Source organism: Eulemur rufifrons, chromosome 4 (genome assembly GCF_041146395.1).
Source record: "Eulemur rufifrons isolate Redbay chromosome 4, OSU_ERuf_1, whole genome shotgun sequence".
NCBI classification, from domain to species: Eukaryota; Metazoa; Chordata; class Mammalia; order Primates; family Lemuridae; genus Eulemur; species Eulemur rufifrons.
In genome coordinates, this window is record NC_090986.1 from 53,938,014 (window position 1) to 53,962,447 (window position 24,434).

Sequence of the window (24,434 nt, forward strand, 5' to 3'; positions counted from 1 at the left end):
ACAGGTGAAGATTATCCTCATCTTAGAGAAAGAAGAAATGAGTCTGAGAGAGCTTACATGGCTTCTTCAAAGTTACACCTGGTTTTGTGTCACCAGGTCACTGTTAACTCCATTAAACCACAACAACTTTCTTATAGTGCTATAATTGTAACAAACTATGAAAATTTCCTCTCCCCTGTGAACAGGGGAACAAAATTTTCACCCAGGCTGAAAGTTCAGTGGCTCATATAGCTCACTGCAACCTCAAATTCCTGCATTCAAGTGATCCTCCTGCCTCAGGCTCCTGACGGCTGGTACTATAGGTGTGCACCATCACTCCTGGCTAATTTTTTTCTATTTTTGGTAGAGATGGGTCTCACTCTTGCTTAGGCTAGTCTCCAACTCCTAACCTCAAGTGATCCTGCCACCTCAGCCTCCCAGAGTGCTAGGATTATAGGCGTGAGCCACCACGCACAGCCAGGAACATTCTAATAGTCAAGACTGTACAGGCCGGGCGCGGTGGCTCACGCCTGTAATCCTAGCTCTCTGGGAGGCCGAGGTGGGCGGATCGTTTGAGCTCAGGAGTTCGAGACCAGCCTGAGCAAGAGCGAGACCCCACCTCTACTAAAAATAGAAAGAAATTATATGGACAGCTAAAAATATATATAGAAAAAATTAGCCGGGCATGGTGGTGCATGCCTGTAGTCCCAGCTACTCGGGAGGCTGAGACAGGAGGATCGCTTAAGCCCAGGAGTTTGAGGTTGCTGTGAGCTAGGCTGACGCCACGGCACTCACTCTAGCCTGGGCAACAGAGTGAGACTCTGTCTCAAAAAAAAAAAAAAAAAAGACTGTACAATGATAGACTGACCTCTTTTACTACAAAGTGACTTCCTTACCAGTTGTAATATTCAAGCACAAGCAAGATTATTGCTTATCAAGGATGTTATAGAAGAAATTGAGGTTACATGTTATGTGTCTACAAGGAACTTTAAAAGCTCAAAATTATACCTTCTAGTCATCTGTTTCCTCATCCCCTCCTCTAATCAGCTGTCATATCTTGAAGATTTTAACACCACAAGGTTTCTTTGGAATCGTCTAAAAAATACAATGCTACAGAACAGATGCATTAAACAAATATTTGATCACCCACCATGTGCTAGGAACTTTGCTAAGCAGATAATTTGTGACATTTGTTTAAGGTAAATTCTAAATAATTCTTTGAGGGCACAGAAAGTGATGTGTTCTCACTGATACCTAGATAATAGATGGTTATATAATAACTGGTAACAAATATTGGATGAATGAAAAAGAGTAATACAGCCAAATACTGCCTACAGTTAGATAAATGGGAAAAAATAGGATCTATCCTACTTGCTAGCATATAATAAGCATCTCAATTTAGGAAAAGCATTGGTTAAAACAGAAAGATTATTTCAGAACTGCCTCCTCTCATTCTTCTCCCTGCTCTCTTAATGTACTTGGGGAAAGGAGAAGCTTGACTGGGGATTTTTTTTTCTTTTTGGATGGGTAGAATACCTATTTTTTATTCTCTAAAAACAATTTTCTCATAAAATTGACCTGTACGTTTCATGAAAGAAAATGAGGTTCCATCTCTCCATACCCCCAGCCAGCTCCCTGAGGCCCCAGTCAGCCACCTCAGAAGCTTAGATTTCTTGATAATGAGACAAAAAAATATACCTTGTATTTAAGGCACTTTAATAAGCAATCTGTCACTTGAAGTCGGAGCGTCCCGGCTGATCCAGGTGGGCTGGATGGAAGAAGCACTGTGAGGGTAAAATTGAGGGCATGACGTCTTAGTAGAGGGAGGAGGAAAGAAAAAAGGTAAAATTATAAACTGAGGTTTTAAGATCATTAAATTTGTTTTAAGTTATTTTAAGTTTCGTGTTCCTTCAGTGTTAATGTCGTCAAGGATTCAGACTCTTTTTAACCTTCCTCTGTGCTCTCCTTGGGCTCAGCACCTCCTGCTGGCAAGGTGGCTAGCATCATACCCACACGCAACCATGTCCAGAGACATGAGTCTTCCTCTTGTTTTGAGGAAGGAAAATCTTTCCCGGAAGTCCCTTAACAGACTTCTTTTTAAGTTCAGTAGCCAGAACTAGATCACATAACCATGTAGGTTTCAGGCTCTATCATTAAAAAAAAAAAAAAGCCTCTCACCTATAATATTCTAGTAGCTCCCCAACAGCTCTTCGCTCCTCAAGAATTAACACACTTTAGTCCTTCCATTGCCACCAGATATTTTTTCCTGAAACACAGATCTCATCGGGTCATTCCACAGCTTAAAAATTGCAGATGGCTTCCCTTTGACTCCTGAATGAAGCGGTGCACTCCCCACCCCTGCCCCATCCCAGGTTACTCTGAGCAGTGGATGCCTCATGTCCGTCCTAGATGGAAGTGGACTGCATTTTAGTTCTTTTAATTGTGAAAGGTAAACACATTTGAGATCACATATTGATGGATTTTTAGGTTTCAAAAAACAAAGTCCTTCAAATTACTGCAGATGATATATTATGTAATGAAATAGCCGTATTTATTGAGAAAATATTTATTTTTCACTTATGGGCCAGACACTGTGTTTGTAGTAAAACAGACACAGGATTGTCTTCATGGAGCCTCCTATCTAGAAAGGAAGACTTTATTAAAATGAACAAGTAACTTTAAGTGTGATTGTGTTAAGAAAAGTGGAGGGTGACAAAAGAGTTAATAATAGGAGGACTAAGCTACTCTGAAGTTGAGCTTCCCAGTAGAAGTGGCGTTTTAAATGAGAGCTGAGTAAGCATGAGATTGGTACAAAAGGTGGGTGTGAGAGCCAGTATGTGGAGGATGGACTGGGTCGGGGGAGGGCAAATGCAGATCGATTGTAGAACAGGTCAGAGGAATCACATAATCCAGACAGGATTACTTGGCTTGTGTGAAAGTGGAATCAGTGGGATAGAGAGAAAATACAGAACATAGTATGTGATTGTTTGTGGGGAATAAAACGTATGACTCTTGAGTTACTGACTTGACCAGATGGATGAGCCTGTTGTTTCCTGAGACATGGATCACTGCTTGGTTAAAGAAAGAGGAGCCAGAAAAAGCTTGAAAGACCATGTCAGCAGCTACCAAGCAACCACTTGGAGAACTAGAAAGTTGTTCAGGATATTGCCATTGCCCCAAGAGTGCAATGCCACCCTATGATGTATCTTCTGCCTGTCTTTGCCTGTTTCTTTCATCATTACCAGCTAGATATAATGCTATTATCTTTTAGGCTCCTCTCTGGGCTTTGATTTCAGTGTTCCTATACTATTTGTGCCCTTCTCCATGTATTTTATTGTCCCAAGAGAGAAACTTACAGGGTAAGTTGGAGTATAGAATAGGACAGTCTCCTGCTAGATTACCTCACGCCAAGTCCATGCTGCCAATGTGTCAGGTACTATTCCCTTGTCCAGTGGGCTATGTGACCCAAAGCATGACATCACTTATTTATTCATTCACCCAGCGAATATTTTTTTTTAGCATTAACTCTGTTCCAAATGATGTGTCAGGCCATGGAAAGAATACATGCCTTGGAATTATTAAAATATTGATCTAAATTCTGGCTTTCCCATTCACCAAATATAGGAGCAGAGGCCAAAAAGTGATTCTTAAGTTCTCTGTACCTTGATTTCCTCCCCTGAAAACAACATATCTTACGTTGTTCTGAGGATTAAATGAAGTAATACAAATAAAGGACTTAGCCTACTCATAGCTATCATTAGTGGTTGTAGTAAGAGAGGTGGTAATGGTGGTGGTAACAGGAGTGACAGCGTTGATTGTGGTAATAACAATAGAGGAAGTTGCTGAGGCATTGGGAATGGTGTGGTAGAAATGGAGGTAAATAGCTTTTGATCATGACAATTGTGAGGGTGGTGATAGTAGATTATATGCATAAAAAACGGCCCTTGGCTACTTTGCTCAGAAGGGCTGTGAACAAGAAAGGCACTCAAAGCTTCAAGGACTGTCCAGTACAAAGGAGTTTTAAAATTTGGTTGGGCTGTATTGTTAGGAAACAAATCACTGTGCTCACTTAAACTTGGACCTTGGAGAGTATATTTTATGAGCTCAACAATGAATTACTTTCACAGTTCAAGAACACTAGCAAAGTGACTTAAAGAGTATATAACAATTACCTAACTATTCCAGAAAGTCAATTTAGGGGTGGAAAGTCTATATTAAAATAGCAAGAACAATGCTCACTTCTATGTACTCTAAATAGGAAGTTAAAAGCATCACTTCTAGGCCAAGGTGCATTGTAGTCATTCAATTACATCCTCTGAGTGTTTTTGTCTTTTTGACAGAACAAACTGATTTCAAGGTATAACTTCGTTCTCTGTGTTGTTCAGAAACTTTCAGGCAGAATTCAGAGCTCAGTCTGAATTTTCTTTGTGTGTGTGTGTGTGTGTGTGTGTGTGTGTGGTTTTTGTTTGTTTGTTTTTAACAGATTTAGGGGTTTAAGTGCTTTTTAGTTACATAGATGAATTTTTCAGTGGAGAAGTCTGAGCTTTTAGTGTACCCATCACCCGAATAGTGTACATTGTACACAATAGATAATTTTTCTTCCCTCACCCCTCTCTCACCCTCTGTCCTTCTGAGTCTCCAACGTCTATTATACCACTCTGTATGCCCTGCATACCCGTAGCTTAACTCCCACTTATAAGTAAGAACATGCGATATTTAGTTTTCCATTCCTGAGATACTTCACATAGGATAATGGCCTCCAGTTCCATCCAAGTTGTTGCAACAACATTATTTCATTCTTTTTTATGGCCAAGTAGTATTCCATGGTATGCATATCCACCACATTTTCTTTATCCATTCATCAGCTGATGGGCACTTAGGTTGATTCCATATCTTTGCAATTGTGAATTGTGCTGCAATAAACATATTAGTGCAAGTGTCTTTTTGATATAATGACTTCTTTTCCTTTGGGTAGGTACCCAGTAATAGGATTGTTGGATTGAATGGTAAGTAGTATACTTTTAGATCTTTGAGAAGTCTCTATACTGTGTTCCATAGCAGTTGTACTAGTTTACAACCAATAGCCAACATTTGTTGAGCCCTTAGTTTATAGGTCTGTCACTCTGCTAAGATATTTACATATATCATCTCAATAATAACAACAATCATGTGATGAAAGCCACTACAGCATTACCTTTATTTTACAGATAAAGAAATTAAGACTTAGACTTCCCCATGCCCACACAACTGGTGAGCCAATCTATTGCTAGAGCCCTGTTTTTAACCATGTTTTTAATTGAGCAATTTCTTTCCTATTTCTTCTTCCTTGATTGTTTAGCAATAAGTGAGTTGAGGCCGGGCGCGGTGGCTCACGCCTGTAATCCTAGCACTCTGGGAGGCCGAGGCGGGTAGATCGCTCGAGGTCAGGAGTTCAAGACCAGCCTGAGCAAGAGCGAGACCCCGTCTCTACTAAAAATAGAAAGACATTATATGAACAACTAAAAATGTATATAGAAAAAATTAGCCGGGCATAGTGGCGCATGCCTGTAGTCCCAGCTACTCGGGAGGCTGAGGCAGTAGGATCGCTTAAGCCGAGGAGTCTGAGGTTGCTGTGAGCTAAGCTGACGCCACGGCACTCACTCTAGCCTGGGCAACAAAGTGAGACTCTGTCTCAACAAAAAAAAAAAAAAAAAAGTGAGTTGAATCTCCATTTTATTAATATATCCCTGATCAACTTCCATGTTTTAAATTGCATGCCTTTTTCAAATTGCGGTTTTATCATTTCTTGTGTCATTTTTAACTGACTTTAAATATAGAGTGTACATTTAAAATAACAATAATGAAGATTTTTTAAATTTAAAGTCTATAATGAGAAGATCTTTGCAGATATAACATTTTTTTAAGCACAAAGTTTCTACCTTAGCTGTCACCAATCTGTTATTTTAATCCAATATGGTCCATTTTTTTTCCAGAAGAAAAGCAATGTTTGAATTTTTTTGTTATTATTATAAAAATGATGCATCTTATTTAAAATATTCAGTAAATGCATTCCAGAGACAGGTCAGGGCTGTGGGGATATAAATTTGTGGATTAGCAGTAGGTAAATGCTATTTAAACAATATAACTGGAGTAGATTATTTTGAAATCCAGTGTACGTAGAAAACACAGTGTTCTCGGACAGCCCTGGGACTTGCTGGCAGTTAGGCTGAGAAGGAAAGCCAAGCAATGGTGAGAGGCCAAAGGAAGAAGGAATTTCAGGGAGTAGAGAGTAACAACTGGCCAGTGCTGCAGAGGAGTAAGGTAAGAATTAAGAAAAAACCACTGGATTTTGTAATGTGGAGGTTGCTGGTGACCTCAAGAAGGGCAGGTTTGGTGCAGCAAGACAGACAATTAGAATGTGTTCAAGAGGGAATAAGAGAAATTAGAAACGGAGATTGCAGATAACTCTTTCAAGGGAGCTTGCTATCAAAGGAAGGAGAGAAATTAATTATTTATAGTAATTTGAGGAGGAATTAGGGTCAAGGAAAGGGTTTTTGTTTTTTTAAGATGAGAGATAGTAGCATGTTGTTTGCTAAAGAAAATAATCCAATGAAGTGGAGAGAAATTGTTGATGTTAGGAAGAGATGACTGAGTTGCTGGAGCATTGTCTTTGAACAAGAGGTTACAAAGTCTGTGTCACAAATGGAAGAGCTGACTTTGCTGGAGCATGGACAGTTCATCACAGGAACAGGAGAGAAGGTAGAGTCTGTGACCAACAGTGATGCAGGTGGAAAGATGTCAGCAGTGAAGGGAATTTGTGGACATTCTTGTCTCTCTGGTTTAATAATTTATTTTCATTTCTTCTCTTCCAGTTTAAGAATTTAATAAAAGCTTTTTTTTTTCAAATTGTATAGTTTATTTTAACCATACTTACAGAAATATTAAACCTTGATATGAAATGTATCATCAGCTCTTCTAAGTTATAAACTTTGGGGAATTTAAACTCCCAGAAATACCAGATTTTCTACTTCAATCCCTTTGATTCCAATTCTCTTTAATATGTTCACCCAATTTTAACTTTCTAAAACCTTATTCTGCAGTTTCCTGATGTGTTGTAACTGTGAGAAAGTCCATTTTATTTCTCTGAGCTTTCACATTTAACTTGAGAAAGCTCTGTTTTTCAGATATTTAACCAGTTTCTAAATTACTTAACCAGGTGCCAGCATACTACATTTAATGTACCAAGTAATGATTACTGATTGCTGGTCAATCCATATTCTAATTGCTTTTCCCCTTAAGGTATTGTTCTCTTGGGGGAAATTGTCAGCTGTTCAATGTTTTGAGACCAGAAACATTTAAAAATGCATTAAAACTTAAACTTGGAGCTTGGTAGAAACACATTTATCTGGCTTTACTACTGGGTTCTAATCACTTGTTTCATGTAATGAATATGGCTTCATTTTGTATTAAAGTCTGTTTTTTCAGACAGATGGATATAACCATTTTCTGAAATTATTGCCACAATAACTACTAATAATATAATCATAATTACTTCCTTGCATTTATATGCATGTGTCAATTGTACCCAATCAAAATATTCCCATGGAAAATATGCATTATTATTATAAAATATCAACATATTTTTGTTAGTAGTTGCAATTTGAAGAAATCAAATTAACTATCTTTATTGTCCAAAAATGCTAATGTAACTAATCTGAATTATTAATAGTAATCTGAGAATGACTAACAGGAGAGAGAAAAAAGAAGACAGAAGAAAGGTGACCTCTTAGAGGCTACTGTATTTCCTGTTCTTAATGGCAGACCTCTCATAATCAAAGCTTATTTTGTTCAGGAATCTAGATAAAGGAAATAGTCTCTTAAAGTGGTAACTTCTAGGTTATGAACACTTTCAAGTGTCTGACCATTTTAGGTCTACAGTAGTTTATAAATAAAAATGTCACAACATTTTGCAAAGTATACATTAAGAAATATATCAAAGTAACTTAATCACCATTATTAGCAGCCAACTTTCAGTTTTGTAGTTTGTATTTTATTCTTGTTCTTAATGTTTCTCTTTTCTTTCTTCTTCTGTTTGACCTAGTAGCTCCTCAACTGAAAATGGAAGAAAAGTGACTTTTTTCTTCACAGTTATTATATGTATTCTCAAGTTCACATTTGAGGGTGATTCAAAAATCATATGATGTAAAAAATGTACAGTGGGCCCTCTGTATGCACAGGTGCCACATCCATGGGTTCAACCATCCTTGCATCAAAAATATTTGAAAAACAAATTGTATCTGAATTGGACATGTACAGACCTTTTTTTCTTATCATTATCCCTTAAACAATGTAAAAACTATTTACATAGCATTTACATTGTGTTAAGTATTATAAGAAATCTAGAAATGAACTAAAGTGTATGGGAAGATGAGCATAGTTTATATGCAAATACTATGTCATTTTATGTTAGGGACCTGAGTATCCTCAGATTTTGTTATCCAAGAAAGGTCTTAGAACCAATCTTCCATGGATTCTGAAACACAACTGTATAGTTTTAATGAATAACACCGGTAAATGAGAAAAACTAAAACATTGTGGACATAGTTCAATATAATGAAACAAAATAGAATTGTTCATTATTAAAGACCTACTTAGTAATATTAGCACAGGGAAAGTGTTGCATTTTAAACTATGAAATACAGGATTTGAGAAATCTAATAGTCTCATTTACCATAACAATTAGTAATATACTTCCCTATATTCTTAATCTACTAGTTGTTCTTCTCTGCATTCTGTAATTCTTACCTTTCAGTGGGCATTGTATGCTCTAAAAATTTCATGTTCAGCCATAGGACTAAAATAATGAAAGGAAACACTAAAATGCTTATATCAACAATATTTTCCTGCTTATAAATGTTCAAGTTTCTTGAAGTTGCCTTCAGAAGCAGTTTGCAAAACACGCAAGAAGACCCATTTACTTCATAGTTTTTCCTCATTGATCTGAAATGATTTTATGAGGTTCCTTTTTTATCAAGCCCCACTCCAAAGGGCTGTGGATTGTTTCTAAAGTCAAATCTACTTTCAAGGGGAAAAAAATTTGCCACCGTTGAAAACAAAGATGCTGCAGACCCTGAAGGCAATTATAGAAAAATTGGCAGATTGTTCTGAGCAGAATCGGAGGGGCACCATGGGAGTAATAAGTGTATAACTTCCCATGGAAACTTTTGAAGAGGTTTGTAGTTAATTAGGGTCCTCGTGTGTTTGAAAATTCATTGCTGCTCTCTTGTCAGGTTTTTTATTTTTAATCCCTATTTTTTGCTGGTCTTGTTTCTTTGGGGTAAGGACTATGCCGTATTCCTTTTTGAATGCCCAACCCCTCACACACTATTTGGCACAGAGTAAGGGCCTAGTAAATGATGGTAGAATAGATTTCTATTTTCTTGGCTGTGAGACCGGGAGGAAAAAACAGCTCATTTTTATTTAATAATCATCTTTATTCAGGTGTCTCCTGTCTTACCAATGCAATGGCTAGGAATTCATTCTTTCTGTCCACATTTTTTGAGAACTGAGGGTGCAGCTATTTAAAAAATAGACAGAACCCCCAGCCCTCCTGGAGGTTACATTCTGCTGAAGGAAGAAGATAATAAACTAAATAAATAAAATAAAATACAGTCATACATTACTTAATGACAAGAATACGTTCTGACAAATGGATTGTTAGGTGATACGTTTGTTATGCAAACATCATAGAGTGTACTCACACAAACCTTGACAGTACAGCCTGCTACACACCTAGGCCATAGGGTATAGCCTATTGCTCCTAGGTTACAAACCTGCACAGGATGTTATTTTACTGAATACTGTAGGCAATTGTAAGATACTTACAATGGTAAGTATTTGTGTATCTAAACATACCTAAACATAGAAAAAGTATAGTAAAAATGTAGTAGTATAATCTTATGGGACTATTCCATTGTTGAATGAAAGGTCATTATGCAGCACATGACTATATATTTAGATCATTAAATATGAAATGTCCAATTTCAAATCAAAAGTTTAGTGTATTATATCTCAAACAAGAAGCAGTACAATTAATCAAAGTATGCACCCAAAGTATCGACACAGTTTTGCCATCTTAGCAGTAGCTTGTTTATGCCAGCAGTGCAGAAGCCTAGAGAGCATGTGGCGATGAAATCATGAAAGGCATTTTCCACAGCTTATTGACAATTTAATATTTTTCTTTGCAAGAAGTGGTCCAAAGCCTGGAAGAAGTGGTAGTCAGCTGGTGCAAGATCTGGTGAATAGAGTGGATGACAGAGACTTTCCAAGTCCAGCCTCTGTAGTTTGAGCAGCGTTGTTTGTGCAACATGTGGTCGAGCATTGTCCTGCAAGAGGATTGGCCTGTCTCTAGTGACCAATCTCAGCTGCATAATCACAAGCATCCTCATCATTTCGTCCAGTTGGTTGCAGTAGACATCTACTGTAATTGATTGGCCAGGTTTCGGGAAGGTATAGTGGATGATACCAGTGCTAGATCACCAAACAGACACCATTAGATTTTTTGGATGAATATTCTGTTTTGCACTGTGTTGTGGCACCTAATCTTTATCCAACCATTGTACCAAACACTTGCAATTGTCAAAAAGAACCCATTTTTCATTACACGTAACAATATGGTATAGAAATGGTTCACCTTTCCATCATGACAACAAAGAAAGGCAAGCTTCAAGATGATTTCTCTTCTCATGCTCGTTTAATTCATGCGGTACCCATCTATCCAGCTTCTTTACCATGCCCATTTGTTTCAAGTGGTCCAGAATTGTTGGAATGTTAACATCAAACCTGGCTACTAATTCACACATAGTTTGAGATGAATTAGCTTCCACAGCGTTCAGCTCATCATTATCCAGGTTGTTCTCAGGTAGCCAACATGGCTCATTTTCAAGACTAAAAATCACTAGAATGGAACTTCTCAAAGCATCGACTTACTGTGCATTCTTTAGCCACATCCTTCCCAAACACTTTGTTGATATTTCGAGCTGTCTGTGCTACATTGGTTCCACGACGGAACTCATATTCAAAAATAACACGAATTTGACTTTTCCATGGTTTCACAAAAATTGCTCTAAAAAATTTTGAAAGAGAAGCACAATCCAAACTGCATTTGAAAGAATGAGGATGTACCTTCACAATAAAAATAAAACAAGAAGTGTCAAAGTGAAATGTCAGAGATACAACTGTCAAACTTAGTACTTAAGGAAATTGGACATTTCACACTTAATCGCCTAAATAGTATGTTAGATGGTGGGTGAAGAATGCAAAGAAAAAAACAGTAAAGCAAGCTTCTACCTCTGTGTGGGAGTGGACCTGGTAGCAGATCAACATTCCTGCCAAGAGCAAGTGAGATGCCAGATAAAACACAAAAGTCATCCGAGAGCTGTGGAAGCAATGAGGACAAGAGGAACAAGAATTTTGGAGAGTGGTCTGTCTTTCAGTGGGGTGGATACCTGCAGCTGCCAAGGCTAGAGGCTGAGAGGCTGAGTTGGGCCCCAGGCAGAGGACTGCTGCTTTGGGGCGGAGAAGCCAGCCAAGTTTTGGCAGTTGTGTGGGGCTAGACTGGCAAAAAGGGAAACTTGAAAGGCTTCGGCACAGTCAGTTTTCCCTTTATGACACTTACTGAATTCTGAAGCTGTGGATGGTGAGGGGTTGCACAAGAAGCTAAAAATCTAAGCAGAAAACCTCTTATTGCTGAGGAAATGACAATCTGCCAGGCAATCAGTTGAGAACCCTGGAGGCCTATGCCCTAGGAAATAGGGCAAATCAAAGTAGACTGAGTCTTATTAAAACTGTAACTTAGCCTGGGATTATCTCAGTTACTGATTGGATGAAGTCATTCACCTTTTCTTCCTAGGAGAGGAAAGTGAATCTTCTGGTAGAAGATGATATCATCTGGGGCGTCCTAGGTTTTTGTTTGTTTTTTATTTTTTTTTTAAATATATATCGAATGTACAGATTTCAATAAAACATTGCTAGGCATGTCAAGAGATAGGACATGTGAACACACACAAGAAATAGGTGTGCAGATGATCTAGATACCAGAGTTATTAGGCAAGGACTTTGAGATGAATATATTCTAGAAACTAAAGGAAAAGAAACATAAAATAGGTAAAAACAAGGAATGCTTCACCAGAGAATTAGAATCTATAAAAAGAATCACATGGAAATTCTAGAACTGAGAAATACAGAATAAGAAATTAAGAATTCAGGCCGGGCGCGGTGGCTCACGCCTGTAATCCTAGCACTCTGGGAGGCCGAGGTGGGCGGATCGTTTGAGCTCAGGAGTTCGAGACCAGCCTGAGCAAGAGCGAGACCCCACCTCTACTAAAAATAGAAAGAAATTATATGGACAGCTAAAAATATATATAGAAAAAATTAGCCGGGCATGGTGGCGCATGCCTGTAGTCCCAGCTACTCGGGAGGCTGAGACAGGAGGATCGCTTGAGCTCAGGAGTTTGAGGTTGCTGTGAGCTAGGCTGACGCCACGGCACTCACTCTAGCCTGGGCAACAGGGTGAGACTCTGTCTCAAAAAAAAAAAAAAAAAAAGAAATTAAGAATTCAGTGATGGGCAAAATAGCAATTTAGGCATGCCAAAAACAGGATTGGTGAACTGAAAGATCATTAGAAAATATCCAATCAGAAGCAGAGGAGGAAAAAAGGAAATATTATATATAGAAGAAAAGTGTAATAGACATGAGATACAAGAAAAAGGTTAAACATAGCATTGTCGAATAGATTTATAATGTGTGACTCATGTAACTTAAACAAATGAAGTTAATTTTAATAACTTATGTAACCCAATATATTCCAAGTATTATTTCAGCATGTAATTAATATGAAAATATCATTAACCAGATACTTTGCTTTTTTTTTTATGCAAAGACTTCTAAATCAATGTCTATTTTGCACTTCACTACGTCTGAAGTTGGACTAGCCATTTCAAGTGCTCTGTAGTCACATGTGGCCATGGCTACCATATTAGACAGCTCAGGTTTACATGTATGTAATTAGATCCCAGAAGGAAAAGAGAGAAGAAAGGATAGCAATATTTTTTAAAAGTTTGGGAAATGGGACAGAGAGTGCTAAATATTAGTAGTGGCAGGCGTGAGGGAGCAAGCAGTTTTAAATGAAGAGATGAGAGAAGGCCACTCCACAGGGCAATGCTTGAGGATAGACATGAAGGAGATGGGGAGCAAGTGTGCCTTGAAGGTGAATGAGGGAAGGAGTTTGACGACAGGGACCTGAGGCAGGCGTACACTGGTATTTTTAAAAAATAGCAAGGAGGCAAATATGGTAGAGGGATTGATTGGGAGACCAGGAGATTAGATCAGAGAACCAAAGAGGGGACAGATCATATAAAGCCTTGATAGACTTCTTGTGATTTAATTAGAGGTAAAGAATAGACACATATATTTTCAGGTTTTGTTTACTTGCTTCATATTAAGGTGGGGGAACTCAAGGCTTATAAGTTAGCTTTTGCTTTTCTACTGTTGTTAATTTAAAAACTAAGAGAGGCTGGTAATGTTATGTAATGCCTTTGTGAGTGGGCTGCTTGATATGCAGTGTAAAGGTCAGGGAAGGGGTGTGAGTGTGTGTTTTGAGGCTGGTTTTCAGAACTCCTTTTTCCTTAATCCCCAGGACGTGATCAAACTCTGTTAGCATAAAATATTTTAAATAACATCTTTTCCACATTGTGGATAAGGAAGCAGATCAATGTAGTTTATTCATTTTCAAAGTTCTCACATTTTGGGTTTCTTAAAGATTGAAAATAACCACATTCAATTAGTAAGTTAAGCATGGATTTTTTTTTTTTTTATAATGACAAGTAGCTCAGTCTTCATTATATTGTATGTCAGGCAATAAGAAGACATCTAGTTAGAAAGATAAGGCATTTTCTCATCTGACAAATGAACATTTTAAAACTGAGGATGCTTGGGTGTTATATATCATCTTCCTGCTCAAAGGTATGAAAATGCAATCCTATAGCCAAGATTACAAAATAAATAATAAATCTTTATTCTTTGAGGTTGGATGAGATGCTTAATTATGGTAAAGGAACGATTTTTGAAAAGGAAAACAAACGGTAAGAAGAAAAGGTTGAGAAGTTTAAGGAATAGGTTTCTTCAGGGATTGATATTAGCTCTAGGCTTACTTAACACTTTTACAAATAATCTGCAGAAAGGCAGTACTCAGTCAAATATCAGAGGTTTTAGAGAACGCTAAACTTTCTAGTAGGACAGAATCAGTAAATTGGTGAGCATCCTCAGGGAAGACCTTGCAGATCAGATCTGTGCAGGTGGGCAGGTGAATGTTGAAGTGGGCAAGAGTGATGTACAGCTGGTCACTGAAAGTTCAGAGTGTGTGTGTGTGTGTGTGTGTGTGTGTGTATGTGTATGACTTTAAAGCAATGGCTTTTAACCTTTTTGAAAGGTATCCTGATTCCTTTGAGAATCTAATCAAAGTTATAAGCCTTTTCCCTAGAAAAAAAAGCTCTAACCCCCACAATAGGAAGCCATGCTTCAAGGTGGTCTTAAATTAGTTAAAAAGTTCAGAAATAATTTTCTTTAATCCATTCATTCAATGAGCAAACAAATATTTATTAAACTTCGGCTATAAACTTGGATCTATATTAAATCCTAGGAATATAGATAGACCAAGAAAAAGTTAGCCTCTGACCTCAGATTGACCTAGGTTACAATCTGGGGAAGGAGAAAGGTAACCAAGCTTGTGTGCTATAATGTGAAAACCGTCCCCACCCTGTGCTAAAGTGCTGTGGGTGTCTCTGGAGGGGCACCTGGTTCAGACTACAAAGGGAAACAAGGATTTCAGAGGTGGCTTATGAGGGAATATCTAATTTACATCTGATGATTACCTGAAGTCAAATTACAAAAAGTCAAAGACACAGACCTTTATTATATCATATTGTGAATGTTTAGTATCTGTGGGCTTGATATACCTCGAGATAGGTACAATGAAATAAAGCAACTAAAATTAACTGAAGGATAAGAGCAATTTCTAAATTAACTTTTTGGATTCAAACGCAGAGGCTGGGAGAGAACATTATAAAATATACATATATACATATGTATGTATACATATAGAGAGTCGATATTGTGTTAGTAAAGATTTATTTACCAGGTTTCCAAATGTTAAAAGATAAATATCCTTGAATCTTGATCTGGGTAACTGTCTTTACTAAGTAAATAAACTTCTGGCCTCATTATCTTGCAGATGGTACTAAGAGGAAATATTAATGGAAATGAAGATTTTTGATAAATTTCAGAAATACTAAGAGCACTAAAATATACTTAACATTTACAATTGATTTGACACAGATAACCAAGCAATCTTTGTTAGCCAGGGCAATTAAGAGTTATTGTCACAGCAGACAAACCCTGGAATCTCAATGGCTTAACACAATAAATGTCTGTTCCTCTCCCAAATGAAGTTCAGTATGGGTCAGGCAGCTTCCTTCCATCTTATGGCTACAGCCTTGGAAGACCATGGTCTTTGCAGCAGGGAAAGAGGGATGGAGGAGACACTTTGATTTTTAACTGCCTCACCCTGAATGTGGCATCAATTACTTCACTTCATACCCATGGAGTATAGCTAGTCACATGGCCCCAGTCTAACTGCAGAAGGATCTGAAACATGGAGGAAGGCTTGTGGAATATTTGGTGAGCTGTGTATCTGGCACAGCCTCCAACATTACATTCTTGGGGACACCAGTAAGCAAAAATATCCTGGTGGAATATAAAGGAATCTGCGTGTGCCTGTGTGTGCACCCATGCATACACAAGTATATCCCTCTCTTCCAGAGTTCTACAAAACAAGGAGTGCCCACCAGAGAAATATGTGGCTACTATTACAAGCGTGTCTGACTAATTGCCGGATAAAAAGAAAGGGGACAAGCAGGTGTTATACTGTAGGGAGATACGCTATTATTAGAATCACTATTTCCTTCCCTTTATCTTTCCCCATGATAGGAATAACGGGCTAAATGGAAAAACGGTGCACCTCTAACTAACATGGGGAATGCAAAGAGGGGGAGCAGATTTTTTGCTTAGGAGAAAAAGCATGCATTGAGACATGCATTGAGGAATTTGAAGAAGGAGGAGACATACGCAGAAACTGTGATTTGCAACTCAGAAAAGTGTTTGGCACAGAGGTGTAAAGTTTGAAGCCAGAAGCTTATGGTTGAAGCCATGGAGACAGATGAGCTTGCCCTCTCTCAGGGAAGTGCCCACATTTAAGGCAGACCAAGGGAGAGAGTGTATGTGGTCGGAGCAGCATGGCTGTCACCAAGGTATGAGAAGTGAATGACCTGTATGACTCAAGTTTGGAAGAAAAATAGTAGCTCTTCCCACCTGACTTCAAGATTAGGAAATCTAAGGCCATCATTCTAATTCAGCTCCAACGGCCCATGGAAGGTCACTGTGTGAGCTTTCCCCAGTGGGCTCTGATTCCAAACTCTTCAAAGTCCCAGAAGCTGTTAGTAAGCCCTGGAGAAAACCCAGCTATAAATTAAGATGGAGTGAATTACTGAAATCACTTTCTAATAAAACCTGGACTTAAGACCAGTCTCTGCCCAAACGTCTTTCTGAAAAGAATGGGACATAGAGAAATAAATGAAGAAGTCATTATTAAAATGATTGCTGTTGCATTGTCATCTCACATTTTCTCTGGATCTCTTAAATAGGAGAACAAATCTAGTGACATCATCTCTCACCTGGATTATTGGAATCGCCTCTTAACTGGCCTCCTTACTTCCACCCTGTCCTCCTCCAGTCTAGTCTGAACATAACAGCCAGGGTGAGCTCGTTCAAGTGTAGATAACTAGATAATTCTTCTCAAAACCCCCCAGTATAGTAAGAGACCAACACGGCCAAACCACCTATCACCAGCATCTCTCTAATCTCATTTCTCTTATTCCCGCCCTGGCTCACTGCTCCTCAGCCGTCCCAGCCACCTTACTATTCCTAGAACACATCAGCCTTTATACTTGCTGTTCCTTCTGCCTGGAACATTTTCCTCTTCAAAATTGGTGCACACTCCATCTATTCCTGGAGATCTCTGCTACATTTTCACTTTATAAGAGAGGCCTGTTCTGACCATTCTTTGTAAAATAGCAACCCCAACCCTCAGCACATGTATCCTGCCTTTTTCTCATACTGACCACCCTCTGACATATATTTCCTTGTTTGTCTCTTGTGAGCTGCCTCCTGCCTTACCCCTAGAATATAAGCTCCATCAGAGCAGAGATTTTTTTCAATTTTGTCATCTGCTCTTCCTAGGGCAGCTTGACCCATACTAGGAGTGCAGTACCTTATTGTTGAATGAATCTGTAGGTATAAAAGATGAACCTTTGCAATCACCAATATTTCATTCTTAATAAGCTTTTTTTTTCTTTTCCTTTGGAAACACTGTCTTCCTCTGTTGCCTGGGCTAGAGTGTAGTGGCATCATACTTCACTGCAACCTCAAACTCCTGCCTCGGCCTCCTGAGTAGCTAGGACTACAGACACATACCACCATGCCCAGCTAAATTGTTTTATTTTTTTGTAAAGATGGGGTTTGCTATGTTGCTCAGGCTGGTCTCGAACTTCTAGCCTCAAATGATCCTCCTGCCTTGCCCTCCCGAAGTACTAGGAATACAGGCATAAGCCACTGCGCCTGGCCTTAAAAAACATATTTTAACACCAAAAAAGAAAAAAAAGCAGAGAGGACATAATCTTAATTTTAAATTTGTATAAATTTTGCTTCAGGAATGATTATTTTTCTCATTTTGCTTTAGTGAACACTTATAAACCACTATTGGGGACCACTGCACCATGCCATTCTAATTCTTTCAGGTCTATTAATCCTTGCCATGTAGTATTTGTGTTATTCATAGGAAATAAATTATTTCAAGCTGATTTAAGTAAAGAAGAATATTGCTTACTTCCTATTTTTTTAAAGGCATTAGGAATGTAGCTTTATAGTGCTATTCCTTTCGGTAATAATTTTTCATGCGCTAACTTAGCAACTTTTGTTTTTTACACATTTGCTCTGTAACATTTGTGAAGCAGAGATTTTTAAAAGTACATGAAAAGAATTTTTGCTGGTGCTTTGTTTAGTATTGTCAAATATGATTTTTATTTTCAAGTTCCTTCAGCAACTGCTGTGTTTAGTAGCTCTGATTTCCAAATGTAGCAGGTTGTCACGGAAGGTTTGTTGTTACTTCATTTTTTTCCTTTTATTAGTTGTTTTGAAGCAGTAAAATCATCTTGTGTTCCTTCATTAGAAAGATATCATTTTAAGTTAAGTCCTTGAGAAGACCCATTTGCTACAAGAAATCAGAGATGCAGACAGGAAAAGATTTTAAAACCTCATATTAAGTTCAGAGTGAAATTGTAATCAGACAACCAATTATTTAATTTTCTTAATGATGCCCTTTATAAATGTCAGTGCAATGACTTGTCGAGAGAAAAATAATAAAAGCAAGAAATGTATTGATAAGTATGAGAAGGAAGAAGAAAGATCTTTAAAAGGATGCTACCCCTATTTCAGTGGTGTAAAATAAGCCTTCTTTGGCTGGTGCACATTTGGACAGATGCATTTTATTGAAACTTCCCAAGTGTTTTATTCTTACCAATACATAATTTTCTCTATCAGAATTTAAAATAATAAGGAGGAAAAAGGCCAGAAATATTATTTACTTAGAAACAAAATTTTATAAAAGCAACCATTATTTTCAAACACAATTAACTTCTTAGAATGAAAACATAATTATCCATGATTTCTAACTCCTTTCTTAGAAGTACAAACCATTAGCCAATAATTAGTGGAATGATTTAAAGTTGTTTTTAAACATCATGAACACTCATTCTTCTTTGCTTTTATCTATAGGTATTATTTTTTCCATAGTTTGTGTAGAAGTGAAAACCCAGCCTCCAGTCCTCAGATTCCAGGTTGTTCCAAAAGTGGGCCTCAGAGGGAGGAATGATCCTTAGATCTGTCACCTGTTTATAGTCATACTTCTGTCAGAGCTGAAAATGAAGGGCAGTCTCCTGGTAGCTACGATGACTAATAGCCATTCACATCATGTGTGTTTGTAGTGATATTTAAGTAGACAATATGAAATAATTACAGATGTTGGTATAGGAGCCTCTTTGAAATACCTTCTTTGAAAAACCTTTTTGCGCTCTTACCTATCTTATTGTCAGTATGTGGAGTAGTTTGAAGAGGTATTATCACTAATATTTCATATTGAAACGTCTGAATGTTTACAACTACCATTAAGTTATATAGTCCTCAGTGTATCACAGGCTAGTCAAGTTTTTACTCAAGTTAAATGATTCAGAGGTTTGGAATTGGATAATCCAAATCTCTTGGGAATATGATTCCCCACTTCATTTGAAATGCAATTAAAAGTTTATTTTACAAGCAACTAGGATAGAATTACAAGTTTACTTCGACCTTCTTTCTGAAAGTAAAAGCAAATACATTTCAATTAATGAGAAGATGTTTTTGGTTTCTTTATTAATGGTTTACATGAAATTGGGAGCCTACTTAACACATACAAATAGGGAAATCAAAAAGCACTGTAGAAAATTGAATTTAGCATTATAGAAATTACTACAACCCAACTCTTTGTCTATACTAGTATATAAAAACACTTTTAACAGTGCATCAATTTTCACAGCCATTTAGTAGATTAGAAAGCAATTGTAAACAGCGTAAAACCCACATTAGTGCCTGTCAACATCCCTGCCTTTTACTCAGTTATGGATTTGTTTGAAATAACAGTGAGATCTAAAGTGATTGCATCGACATTACAGATTATATTATAAACATGAAGGAACCCATCGTAATGGGATGCATAGCACTATATAGCAGGCTCCCTGTCGCGGTAACAGGTTTGTGACATAAGGGAACATGGCATGGACTCTAAGAAATAACTGTACATGTTCTCATACGGCAACTGACAGGTTTTCCGATTGCCGTAAATCTTACATTCTAATATTGTACCATTAATAACCATCTGTTGTTTAATGTTCAAAAGTCAATCCATATAATAGGTAATCTATTGAGCTCCTTCTAAAAAGTTATTAATTTCCATAACATGCCATTTTGATTTTTAGTAGATTATCTTGATTGATCTCTGCCTAAAAGCATAAGATCAACATAACCATCTCGTCTGAATAGTGAATGGGATTGGGTGCAGTTAAAATGGAAATTCTTTTGAATAAAAGATAAGAGCCAAATCCTTACCTTTCAAACTTCTTCATTAAGGATTTAGTAAGTTGTTGTTTTCCTTTGTTTGGAAGATGAAGGTGTATAATAACTTAGTTCTGATTTTGGTTTGCTTTGTTTTTAAAGATAACCACATTGAGAGGTTTTCATGGTAGAATAAAGAATTTTTTAAGACATTTTTTTCATACTCTTAGATTAGAAGAAAGGGTACCAGTGCATATCTTTTTAATTGCTTGGCTCAGCTTGAATTGTTATTCTTTTTTTAGATAACGGTCATTTTATTCTACTACTGAATGTCCTTTTGTTGGAATACTTTCAAATGCTGGTAAAAATTTTAGTACTGACTTCTTAAGTATATGTTTTAGTCTTCAGAAAGGGTAAAGTGTACATTTCAGTATTAAAACCATTAATCCAGTTTGGTTGTGTATTGACATTTCATTTATTAGCAGGTCATTTACCTAAATGTAGATCTCTCTTCTTTGTTAAGAACTTTGCTGTTCCATTTTCCTGATACTTAGAAGAAGGGACAGATGGCCACCTGGTGGAACTAATATTTGTTTAGTGACACTTATATATAAAGTACCGTGCTTTGTGCTATTGTATTATCTCATTTAATACATTCTCCCTTTAACTTGTAAATATTTGAAGAGAAGAATCATGTGGATTGTAACAGTGGGTTCTTTTCAAACACACAAGTTCCAGGAGAGAAAGTATAGGTTTAGTATTTTCTCCTGGTTTTCCTCATCCTAACTTTAGTCATCACCTGAGTTCCAGTATTAGGGAAGATAAGAGCACCACACCGCACACTTCTAAGGGAAAGACATTTATGCTTGCCTCCCAGTAAATATCAGCTACACCCAGGAATATTGAGCCTCACTCCTTTTTCCTTGTAAAGTGGGTATTATTTAATGGGAAGGGCCACATTTCATCTGTGGGGATCCTGTTTTCAAGTTGAGACCACAGGTAAACAAAGAAGCCTAACTAGTAACCTGCAAAATATATTCACTAGGAGCTGTGGCAGTCGTTCAAAGTTAGAAAGATGATTAGTATATTCATTTTTATCAACTGTAGCACTTTATGATACTTATGGAAATATTTTTAGTAAATTATTCAATCAAATAAATTTTACATGAGAGTTTTACTAACAAGTCTAAAAAATTATTTTCAACTAAATTCAGTCAGACAGATGGATTTTGTTCTCCAGGTGGTTGCGTATTTTTTGCTTGATAACCTATTTGGCAGCACTCTTTTGAACCCGTGAATATTTATATTTTAGGGCCCTTTCAATAATTAAGAAATTCACATTTAGTACCAGATGTTTCCAATGACTAAACAACTTTGTTTCATTTTAGAACTGTACCATTTTTTTTTACTTTGTTTTTGTTTTTAATGATGTTTTCCCAAGAACCAGGAACAAAGAAAGTGTTTACTAAAGTCATATGTTCACTAAGAAGCTATGTTAAGGCTAATTTACTTTATTAAGCGGAAATGTAGGCATCCCAACAGCATTATTTATTTTAACAATCAAGCATTTCAGAAGCTATAAAAATTAGCTAGTTTATAATGTTTTCAGTTACTTTTCTTCTTAGGTTGTTAAAGTACCTAACTCAGAAACAAATTTAGAAATTGTGAAATTAGGCTTTCCTATAATATATTATCCCTCTTTTGGACATAAAGCTTTAAAGTCTTCTACTAAGGATTGTGCTACAGATGAAGAATAAAATATCTTCCTTTATAGTAAGCTAGACCAAAATCAAAGTGTATCAACCTCATACACTTGTTCTTAGATAAACCCTGACCTGAGAATAGATTCTCAATTCTATAGCAAATAAATCTTGAGTGTCCTATGAAGGTTGGGATTCATACAGAATTCTCTCTGAGTTTTACCAGTCTTCTGTTTCATTTTACCTTGATTAGATCCCTTTTAAGAGTTAATTTTTTTAGTATTATTGAAGCTGATTGTTATTAATATTAAAGCCAAAAATATTTAATAATCTCTCACATCTGTCCTTGCTCTATAATGGCAGGCAAATCAAAAGGGGAATATTTGGTTTATATTTAGCACCACAAGAATAATTCAGGATCATGAGAATAAAGTCACTTATTTGAAAAATCACATTTTAAGATATTACTAAGGATTATTCTTTATGATTAATTCAATATGTTGTATACTAAACATATTGTCACTTCCTGATTTATTTTAGAAACTATTTCCTTGAAAATTCACTTTTGGCCTTGTTTTCTAAATGAAGATTATAAGGATCACTTAAAATTCAGATTTAAAAATATAGTTCCTGGCCGGGCGCGGTGGCTCACGCCTGTAATCCTAGCACTCTGGGAGGCCGAGGCGGGTGGATCGCTCGAGGTCAGGAGTTCGAGACCAGCCTGAGCAAGAGCGAGACCTCGTCTCTACTAAAAATAGAAAGAAATTATCTGGCCAAGTAAAAATATATATAGAAAAAATTAGCCGGGCATGGTGGCACATGCCTGTAGTCCCAGCTACTTGGGAGGCTGAGGCAGTAGGATCACTTAAGCCGAGGAGTCTGAGGTTGCTGTGAGCTAGGCTGACGCCATGGCACTCACTCTAGCCCGGGCAACAGAGTGAGACTCTGTCTCAAAAAAAAAAAAAAAAAAAATATAGTTCCTAATATAAATTAAGGCTCCAAGTTCATTCTGCAAGGAAGAAACTCAAATTTGTCATATAATTTTGTAATAGTTTCCTCTGTCTTTTTATTAGAAAAATGCTACATCATTTTTACTATTTTTAAGATATCCTATCACATGCTTCGTGAATTTTGCACAAACTTTGTTACTTTTTTCTAAGATTGGGAAATATGCTATTTTTGTTCTGCAATGAGTTTTCATGTGAGATTGAAAATAATTCTATGATACTATATAAAGACCATCTAAAGCGCTTTTGCTTTCAATTGTATTTATAAGTAGGAGAGATGGATTTGCACTGATAATTTTCTTCATTCCTTGGACTAATGACATACACTGTTAAACCTGAATTCTGTGACAATCTGAATCAGACAAACAGAACTGAGTTCTGTGACATTGGAGAGCCTATAAAAGCACATCCGGCCAGGCCATACTCCTGCTTAACATCTTTTAGTGGCTTCCCATAGTTCTTTGAATAAAATCTCAGTTCTTACTGTGTCCCAGAATGCTCTCACTCACAGGGCCCAGGCCACCTCTCCTGTCTCAGTCCAGTCACTCTTCCCTTTGGTCACTACTTTCCAGCCCTAAGAGCCTTCCACCGGAGACCTTCATGTGGTCCCTTTCAGCCTGGAATGCTGTTCTCCCACTAAACCTGTCTTGCTAACTCTTTAGCGTTCTGGTCTCTGATACAATTTTCTCATAGAAGCTTTTCTATAACTGCTTTCTCTCCAAAACTTAAATCAGGTCCCATGTTACACTTCATAATTGCATCCTTTACTTTTCCTTCATTGCACTTACAAGTTATAATTACATATTTGTTTGATTATTTGTTTAATGCCTACCTCTCCCAATAGATTGTAAGCTTTGTGATTAAAGAAAGAGTTGGAGTCAGAGGAAAGACTTTATTATAATCAATATTTCACATTTTTGACAGGTAAATTAGACCCAAAATAACTCCCAGGGAGCAATATACATCCTGAAAAACATGAAATCAAGGAGAGGCTATGTGTTGTAACACAGGAGGTACACCAGGCTGATTTTTCAGGAGCCTAATAGAGTAAGGTGGTGGTGGTGGTGGTGGTGGCTTGGCTTTTACATGGAGAAAGTGTACCCTGACAATTTCACTATGTCATTTGGGCCATGTCTCTTGAACACTCTGAGCCTCAGTTTCCTTTTCTTTTTCCTTTTCCTGAAGTTCTGTGACTATAATATTGTCTACCTCAAACGAAAGAATTGACTGAGGCTTGGGCTTCAGCATTCTTTGGTCTCCAGAAGATGGATTATAATTGTGAATCTTACCAAGGATTCTGGACACAGCCAGGAATATAGAGCTGCTTTGGGGGGGAGCTGAGGGGAGACAGTAGTGGATGTAGGGGCTGGAGAAGGGATACAACTAGAATAAATTTAATTAAGTAACCTGTTTGGCTGCCAATTCATAATTATTTATTTATCATTCACAGCTCTTATTTACGACCTCTAGTCCTAAACATCAACCCTCCTTTTTCTTACCAGATTTCATAGAC

General features: G+C 37.3%; 1 protein-coding gene across 4 annotated transcripts in view; it reads left to right on the plus strand.

The window, feature by feature from the left end:
• Window positions 1–24,434, plus strand: part of DIAPH3 (diaphanous related formin 3) — a 464,837-nt gene that overhangs the window by 414,654 nt on the left and 25,749 nt on the right. The window lies entirely within an intron of this gene.